The sequence below is a fragment of the Schistocerca piceifrons genome, chromosome 5 (genome assembly GCF_021461385.2).
Source record: "Schistocerca piceifrons isolate TAMUIC-IGC-003096 chromosome 5, iqSchPice1.1, whole genome shotgun sequence".
Lineage (NCBI taxonomy): Eukaryota > Metazoa > Arthropoda > Insecta > Orthoptera > Acrididae > Schistocerca > Schistocerca piceifrons.
In genome coordinates this window covers 319,041,336-319,051,101 of record NC_060142.1, presented here as the reverse complement: position 1 = coordinate 319,051,101, position 9,766 = coordinate 319,041,336, and positions in this window count along the sequence as shown.

Below are 9,766 nucleotides of genomic sequence, written 5' to 3'. Positions count from 1 at the left end.
TCATTTACGGCATAAATTCCTCTTCTAAATTTACTGTGGTGTTTCTGACTATCTGGGAGGAGACTGAGCAGTGAAACGTGTTACTTTTACACATAAACAAGAACGATCTGTCACACTACTACACTTTAAAACACAGTTTATATGTAATTCATGTCACACAGTCTCATACGGAACCTACATCCGCTTTCTTTTATATACTGTATATGATAAGATACTGTCATCCCTCTTCCCTTCTGTGTGAGAGGATGAATGAGCAAATGTATTTCTAGTTGCATGCTTGATTGGTAGCAGACAAGCCTGTCTGCTAGAGAACAGTAGGACCAACGTCGAAACGGGTAGCTACGCTTTCTAAAAGCAAAGAGGTTTCCAATTATTAGTATGGTCCTGTCCGTCCCTTGTCATGTTGGTATAGGAAGATGCCTCTCTGGTCACTTCCGTTTGTATCTGTTTAGCACGCTCGGTAGGGGCCCAGGTCAGTCTGTCCGCGGCGAGTGTCTGAAGTGGTAAGATCTCCGGCTAAGCACGTGTCTGCTAAGTCCGTAGGACAATGGATTTCTTACGGTCAGCCTAACTGAAAATTTAATCACCTTTATTTCAGGTTTAGCTCTAAAATATCTAATGTTATCTTAAATTGCAATGCAGTGTAATTCGAGTGTGAAGTTCAGAATATCTTCCGGTAGTTGCTTTGTCACTACTTTGTGAGTAAAGTGGAACCATGTGTTGATCAGTAACTCTAACTAAGATGGTTCAAATGGCTCTGAGCACTATGGGACTTAACATCTATGGTCATCAGTCCCCTAGAACTTAGAACTACGTAAACCTAACTAACCTAAGGACAGCACACAACACCCAGCCATCACGAGGCAGAGAAAATCCCTGACCCCGCCGGGAATCGAACCCGGGGACCCGGGCGTGGGAAGCGAGAACGCTACCGCACGACCACGAGATGCGGGCAACTCTAACTAAGGTCATCAATCTTAAATGCGAATGTGCGTGAGATTATAACGTCTCGTCTTGACAACATTTTTCAATATAGCAACTTTTCTTTATGTTCAACCCATGTGGGGTGTACTTTGTGAGACCAGTACCACGTGCTTATACAATTGTTTGACCCATCAGGTTAATAGTAAGACGATAGTAACCAGTAAATTGCGTTTCGATGTAATTTATTTTAATTATCAAAATTACTGTGGAGTTACACTCTTTGTGTAAACCAAGTTGACCACGTGAAGCTTGTGGTGTAAGCATCAAAGTAGCCCTCAGCTATTCTTTTCGGGAAGATTTCACAGAGAGTTAGTATGTATTTAGTATACCAGTGTGTGGTAATTTCATGACGGACAGGATTGCGCTACAAACGTAACTTCTTTGGGTGAAAATTGAATCGTTTGGTTGTGGTTAATTTCCTCTTGCATATGTTTCAACATTCTTCGTGTGTTATTTTATGAATGCAGTGTTGTATGTAGTCTCCCAATTTTGGCTCCCTATTTGATGTGTTCCGTAAGATTACAAACTCACATTTTCACAATCCTAAATAATGCACCAGTTTAGTTATGAATCAAGTTTGATATGCTGAAATTTTAATGGAACAATGATCAATGTTAAAATAAATGTCCAAATATAAACTGATTTATTTATTTATATTTAAATTCTGTTTATATATATATATATATATATATATATATATATATATATATATATATCACCGGTTATCGTAAGATGAGTACTAAAAGATTATAATTAATGTTAGTCTGGTTGGGAATTTGGTAAGCTAGACTGGATACCTGGTGAAACAGTTGCACAGTAATGCAAGGTTAACTTCCTCAGATAGCTCACAGCTTTTAACCCACTTTTATGGTCTTGAATATCAGCACCGCTTTCTGAACAAATTAAAGCAACAACATTACAAGGTGGCATCTGCATTTAATTTAACATTGTCATTCTTCGTCTTCAAACTGAAATTCTTAGCATTAGTTTTCTTTATGTTCAATGTCACTTTATTACTTATTGACCAATCATAAACTTCCTTTAGAGTTTCATTTGCTTTCTCGGCAAGAAGTTCTCTTGTTTTCTCAGTGACTATAATACTGCTGTCATCAGCGAAGAGGATTTTTTCGCCACGAGGAACACTAAATAAGAATTGTTTGAAATATCAATATAAACACTGTTCCCTAGTCGACTATAGGAATTTCGCTTAATTTGTTTCTTACTGTAATCCACGTGGGACGTTGCAGTATATAATACTTTACATTAGTCTGGAGATCTTGCTAGCTAGCGAAAGTTACTGCACGCCTTGCAGAGCACGTTGAATTTCACGGGCAGTGTGTAGGGGAACATAATCCTGTTGGGGCAACACATCGCTTTCCTGTCTCAAGAACATCAAAAGAATGGATCTAACAGCATTCTGCACGTACCGAGCACTGGTTGGCGTCCCATTCAAAAACACAAAAGGTGAATGACGATTGTAGCAGCATGGACATCCAAGATCTCGTGTAAGCGTGTGAGAATGTTCACGTGACCACTGATACCATCATCGTTATACAGCTGTTGAGCACGTCCAACTTGTGTGACAGTTCTCAGGAAGAACTTTCTTGCCATCTGGAAGGCCACAATTTAACCTCTTTTAAAATCGCTCATTTGGCTGTAGGAAGAACGATTGCGGCTCTGGGACATGGTCGGCTGGTTGCTTCACACATTCGCACCACACTGAGCCTCCTCGTTGTGAGCATTCCCTATTAAAGTGTAGACACAGATGGCGCTTTAGTAGCTATGCCACTATGGTGTCTGTTGACGGACACGTTGAAACCATTGTCAGTAGGCTACACCTACTATCCGCCACGTGGTATGTGCCATCATCAGATCAGAATCGATTTCTTCTTTCCTAGTGTACTTTTTTCCAGTAGTGTATTATTATTCTTTAAGTAACCGTGTTGCCAAAAGTATCTTGACGTAGTTGTGTTTCAACAACACTGATGAATACGAATGTCAAGAATTCCACCAGAGCAGTTATTTTAGGTGTAAGACATTGGTCCTACGTCGGACAAGGCCTACGGCTATAACCTGGTCAGATTAAATAAATAAAAAAGATAAATAGCCAAGGCAGGCAGAAATCTACAACGATTTGGTTACAGTCACGCCGCTTTAGGTAAGTACACTACTGGCCATTAAAATTGCTACATCACGAAGATGAGTGCTATAGACGCGAAATTTAACCGACAGGAAGAAGATGCTGTGATATGCAAATTATTAGCTTTTCAGAGCATTCACACAAGGTTGGCGCCGGTGGCGGCACCTACAACGTACTGACATGAGGAAAGTTTCCAACCGATTTCTCATACACAAACAGCAGTTGACCGGCGTTGCCTGGTGAAACGTTGTTGTGATGCCTCGTGTAAGGAGAAGAAATGCGTACTTTGATAAAGGTCGGATTGTAGCCTATCGCGATTGCGGTTTATCGTATCGCGACATTGCTGCTCGCTTTGGTCGAGATCCAATGACTGTTAGCAGAATATGGAATCGGTGAGTTCACGAGGGTAATACGGACCGCCGTGCTGGATCCCAACGGCCTCATATCACTAGCAGTCGACATGACAGGCATCTTATCCGCATGGCTGTAACGGATCGTGCAGCCACGTCTCGATCCCTGAGTCAACGGATGGGGACGTTTGCAAGACAACAACCATCTGCACGAACAGTTCGACAACGTTTGCAGCAGCATGGACTATCAACTCGGAGACCAAGGCTGCGGTTACCCTTGACGCTCCATCACAGACAGGAGCGCCTGCGATGGTGTATTCAACGACGTACCTGGGTGTACGAATGGCAAAACGTCATTTTTTTCGGATGAATCCAGGTTCAGTATACAGCATCGTAATGGTCGCATCCGTGTTTCGCGACATCGCGGTGGACGCACATTGGAAGCGTGTATTCGTCATCGCCATACTGGCGTATCACCCGTCGTGGTGGTAAAGGGTGCCATTGGTTACACGTCTCGGTCACCTCTTGTTCGCATTGAAGACACTTTGAACAGTGGGCGTTACATTTCAGATGTGTTACAACCAGCCGGCCGCGGTGTCCGTGCGGTTCTAGGCGCTACAGTCCGGAACCGCTGGACTACTACGGTCGCAGGTTCGAATCCTGCCTCGGGCTTGGATGTGTGTGATGTCTTTTGGTTGGTTAGGTTTAAGTAGTTCTAAGTTCTAGGGGACTGATGACCTAAGATGTTAAGTCCCATAGTGCTCAGAGCCATTTGAACCATTTTTTTGTGTTACAACCCGTGGCTCTACCCTTCATTCGATCCCTGCAAAATCCTACATTTCAGCAGGATAATGAACGACCGCATGTTGCAGGTCTTGTACGGGCCTTTCCGGATACATAAAATGTTCGACTGTTGCCCTAGCTAGCACATTCTCCATATCTCTCACCAATTGAAAACGTCTGGTCAATGGTGGCCGAGCAACTGGCTCGTCACAATCCGCCAGTCACTGCTCTTGATGAGCTGTGGTATCGTGTTGAAGCTGCATGGGCAGCTGTACCTGTACACGCCATCCAAGCTCTGTTTGACTCAATGCCCAGGCGTATCAAGGCTGTTATTACGGCCAGAGGTGGTTGTTCTGGATACTGATTTCTCAGGATCTATGCACCCAAATTGCGTGAAAATGTAATCACATGTCAGTTCTAGTATAATATATTTGTCCAATGAATACCCGTTTATCATCTGCTTTTTTTCTTGGTGTAGCAATTTTAATGGCCAGTAGTGTAAATAACCAGACCAGTGCACACAGACGTGTACTCCGTATTTTTAAGCGAGAAACCGGCTGTCACAGGAGGAAGCTAGCTAGAGTTACAGCGATAACGGTGCCTCGCACCCACTGCACAGTTTCCTCGTTTGTGAAACCTTCCTCGATGCCAACAGCCTGCAAAGCAATAACTATTTGACGTGGTTCCCCTGAATGGTAATGCGAAGTTTGGGAAAGAGGTGCGACGCAGTCGATACCAATAACGTAATGGAGGCGTGAGGATACCGGATATTGCGTGTGTTTGGCCATCATTCCGAGGAGATTATATCCAGTATTGACCGATAGACATTAGCTGCAGAGGAACGTCGGAGACATCAGAATTCATCGTGAATGATATATTCAGGCCGTGATTAACAGTAGGGTTTCAGTATTGGAAGAAAGGATGGAGGAACGAAGGAAAGGAGTAGGGAAAGTTAGTTTAGCCTGCCGATGATATCAGAGGGAAAACATTATATAACTTTTTTTTCCAAACAACTGTTTCTGTTATTTCGCTCTCTTAAAATTGAGGGTAGTAGGTTGTTTTAAGGAATAAAACAGTAATTGTAAATTGGTGCCACAGTTTGAAATTCATCATTAGGCACATATTATCATTATCATACACTGACAGAGGAAATTCATAACAAAATATTTAAAGAAACCCTCATTTTATGCGGCTTAATGCTGAAAAAGATTATGAAGAAAACGTATGGCTCATACTCGTGTCCCCGATGATGATCTACAATAAGGGATTGAAAGAATAAATGAATTGTTGGTTTAATTACTGTTTTATCTCGTTCGTATTTGGTTCTGCGACAAAAGGACGTGGACTAGAAAACCAATGTTAAGGTGTGTTGCGGAGTTGCTGTCTAGCCTAATAATAAAGAAATCTTCAAAATCTGCTAAAAGGAATTTAAAGGCTATTTCCTTCATAATAAATTAGGCTCAAGTGTAAACAAAACAGAAGTAATAGAAGCACAGAAAAACGGGATTGGCAAGCTGTTGGGAATAAGAATTTGGAAAAATAAACAAAAGATTTATTGATATCTAAACATCAAAATCAGACAATATTAATATAAAGTAAAGGGGGGGGGGGGAAGATCATGTAAATTAATAATCCACTGAATTCTATTCATAGAAACGAAACATCTTGGCATGTTGAAGATGTGGGCTTGACAGGAGATCGAAACCATACACCTAAAAACACATATGTAGGATCGAGCACCAGTCCAACATGCAGCTCGAATTTGTCAGGAAATTTAGTATTAATAATAATAAACCAGAGCTGATGAAGCATCTTACAAAATAGATCACCTGTTCATCTTCAACATTGGCCAGTAATTCAGGAAGAGCCGCGCGGGATTAGCCGAGCGGTCTAGGGCGCCGCAGTCATGGACTGTGAGGCTGTTCCCGGCGGAGGTTCGAGTCCTCCCTCGGGCATGGGTGTGTGTGTTTGTCCTTAGGATAATTTAGGTTAAGTAGTGTGTAAGCTTAGGGACGGATGACCTTAGCAGTTAAGTCCCATAAGGTAAAAAAAATTTCAGGAAGAAGCTTCCCAATCTCTGCATAACGACAATGTGTAGAGGATCTACATCGACAACAGCAAAAATATAAAATAAAATGTGAAAGATTTAATTTACCGGATAGTGCTTGGAATGGTGATGCGAAGCGAATAATCAAGAAACACTGAAAGAGGCAGATGGTTAGCAAATGAGTATACAGAATTAACAAATTTGTCAAATGAAGGAACAACTGGGTGGTAATATAAAAGTAACAAGGAACACATAAAGACCTCAAAAGCTGCTCTGACCGCCTGTAGTGTCAGTTCGGTACGTATCGCAGAAGGACTGATGCCGTTAGAAATCCGCGAAACCTTTAAATCAATATCAACCGGTGAAAACTTTATCTACAGAAAAATTCTAAACTGAGAATATTTGTTGTGCGTGTTGCATGACACGTCAACGCAGAGATGAAGTTGTCGCGGGCTAGGAATAAAAAATCTGGATCAAACTAAAAAATGAAATGTCATGTGGCTCTCAACGAGAAAGCAAACCTGTAGACATCAGCCCTACTCACAGGCTTACGTAACAATTTCGCTCCTTGCTTACTCCTTCGGGTTAATTACGTTCCATAGGGCTGCCTGAACTGTTTTTAACCAGAAATCGAACCCGGCATCCTCGCATCATTGGCAAGGAATGACAGCCAGCTGATTACAAAGGTGGTCACATTCAAATGAGTTTGAAATGACTAAGCGTAGAAACATTGCACTTATCTCCATGAAATTAGGATGCAAGATAATGAAGTGTTCTTTCCTACGGTAATACACTGAAACGCCAAAGAATATGGTATAGATATGCGTATTCAAATACAGTGACATGTAAACAGGCAGAATACGACGCTGCGGTGGGCAACGCCTATATAAGACAAAAGTGTTTTGCGCAGTTGTTAGACCGGTTATTAGTGCTACAATGGCAAGTTATCGAGATTTAAGTGAGTCAGAAGGTGGTGTTATAGTCGGCGCACGAGCGATGGGACATAGCGTCTTCGAGGTAGCAACGAAGTGGGGATTTTACAGTACGAACATTTCACGAGTGAACAGTGAGTATCAGGAATCCGCTAAAAATCAAACTGCGGCCGGAAAAAGATCCTACAAGAACGGGATCAACGACGACTGAAGATAATCGTTCAACGTGACAGAAATGCAACCCTTCCGCAAATTGCTGCAAATTTCAATGCTGGGCCATTAACAAGTGTCAGCGTGCGAACTTTTCAACGAAACATCTTCGATATGGGCTTTCGGAGCCGAAGGCCCACTCGTGTATCCTTGATGACTGCATGACACAAAGCTTTACACCTCGCCTGGGCCCGTCAACCCCGACACTGGACTGTTGATGACTGGAAACATGTTGCCTGCTCGGACGAGTCTCGTTTCAAATTGTATCGAGGGGATGGACGTGTACGGTTATGGAGACAACCTCATGAATCCATGGACAATGCATGTCAGACAACCTCATGAATCCATGAACCGTGCATGTCAGCAGGGAACTGTTCAAGCTAGTGGAGGTTCTGTAATGGTATGGGGTGTCTGCAGTTGGAGTGCTACGGGACCCCTGAGACGTCTAGATACGACTCTGATAGGTGACAACTTACGTAAGCAACCTGCCTGATCACCTTGATCCATTCATGTCCACTGTGCATTCCAGCGGACTTGGGCAATTCCAGCAGGACAATGCGACACCCCCACACGTCCAGAATTTGCTACAGAATGGCTCCACGAACGCTCTTCTGAGTTTAAACACTTCCGCTGGCCACCGAACTCCCCAGACATAAACACTATTGAGTATATCTGGGATGCCTTGCAATATGCTGTTCAGAAGAGATCTCCACCCTCTCGTACTCTTACGGATTTATGGACAGCCCTGAAGGTTCATGGTGTCAATACCCTCCAGCATTACTTGAGACGTAAGTCGAGTCAATGCCACGTCGTGTTGCGGACCTTCTGCGTGCTCGTGAGGGCCCTACACGATATTAGGCAGATGTACCAGTTTATTTGTCTCTTCATTGTAAAATTTCTTTGTATACACTAACAAAAAAGAGAGAGTATGAGATGTTATTTCAGTGATTACAAAATCAAGTCAAATTTCCAAAGAGCTTAGCAGTTTGAGGGCAGTCCTTTTAATCCGAATGCGTACACTGATTCGTTAGGGAAGGATGTCATAAAAGTGTTCTACCGTCTGCTGAGGTAAGTTGGCCCTTAACTTTTGTAACAGGTCCTTGATATCTTGCGTAGTGGCACTAGGACGGAGTTGACATCGGAGATGGTCCCACACGTCTTACACCAGAGACAGATCTGGGTACCTCGCCGGATGCGAGAGTACCTCAACATGACGAAGGCAGTTCATGCAGACTTGGACCATGTGTGGACGAGCATCTTTCTGTTGAAAAATGGAACCACGATATTGTCGCACGATAGGTGACACGTGAGGACACAGGATGTCCGTGACGTACCGTTGTGCAATCAGAGTCTCCTGAACCACTACCAGCCATGACATTAAGTGATACCCGATGCTCCCTCCTCCATGACGCCAAAACTAACACCGCTGTGCCTCTCCAAAACATTGGCAGAATTGGACCTCTTCCCAGATCACACACATAGTCACCGACGATGGTCATCCCCAGTAGTACAGAACCGCGATTCATCGCTGAACATAATGCGACGGCATTCATCACCAGTCTACGGTTCCCGGTAACTACACCACTCCATACGTGGCTGCTTGTGTTGTTACTTAATGGCAGTCTACAAATAGGACAATGATTCCCTGGTCCGGCTGGTGCTAGTCTCAACGGTGTAGGATGATAAACAATGTTTCATAGCCGGCCAGCGTGGCCGTGCGGTTCTAAGCGCGTCAGTTTGGAACCGCGTGACCGCTACGGTCGCAGGTTCGAATCCTGCCTTGGGCATGGATGTGTGTGATGTCCTTAGGTTAGTTGGGTTTGGGTAGTTCTAAGTTCTAGGGGACTGATGACCTCAGTAGTTGAGTCCCATAGTGCTCAGTGCCATTTGAACCATTTGCCAATGTTTCATAGTGCTTATACTTGTTCTCGGTGCAGCTGTGGACCAATTACTATGTGTTTGGTGCCAAATACGGCAATCCTCCGTTGTAGGGGTCAGACGTGGTCGACCGTAACCTTGGCAACGAATCTGCCTGCCCTCATGTTCCCATGAGGTTCAACATCGAGCCACTGCTACATCCAAATAACCCAAAAATTCAGATATCACACAATTCGACAAGCCGGTCAAGTGAAGACCCTGAATGAGGCTTCTTTAAAACTGTCAGATGCTGATAACGCTGTCTCAGTGGGTACGTATCAACTCTGTGTCCTCCACAGTGATCACTCTACAGCTAACGCTGTTCACATCTCTTACACACAGAATAATTGAAGGCAGTGATGGACGACATGAAACACAGTACACATGTAATAGAGGTGAAGTG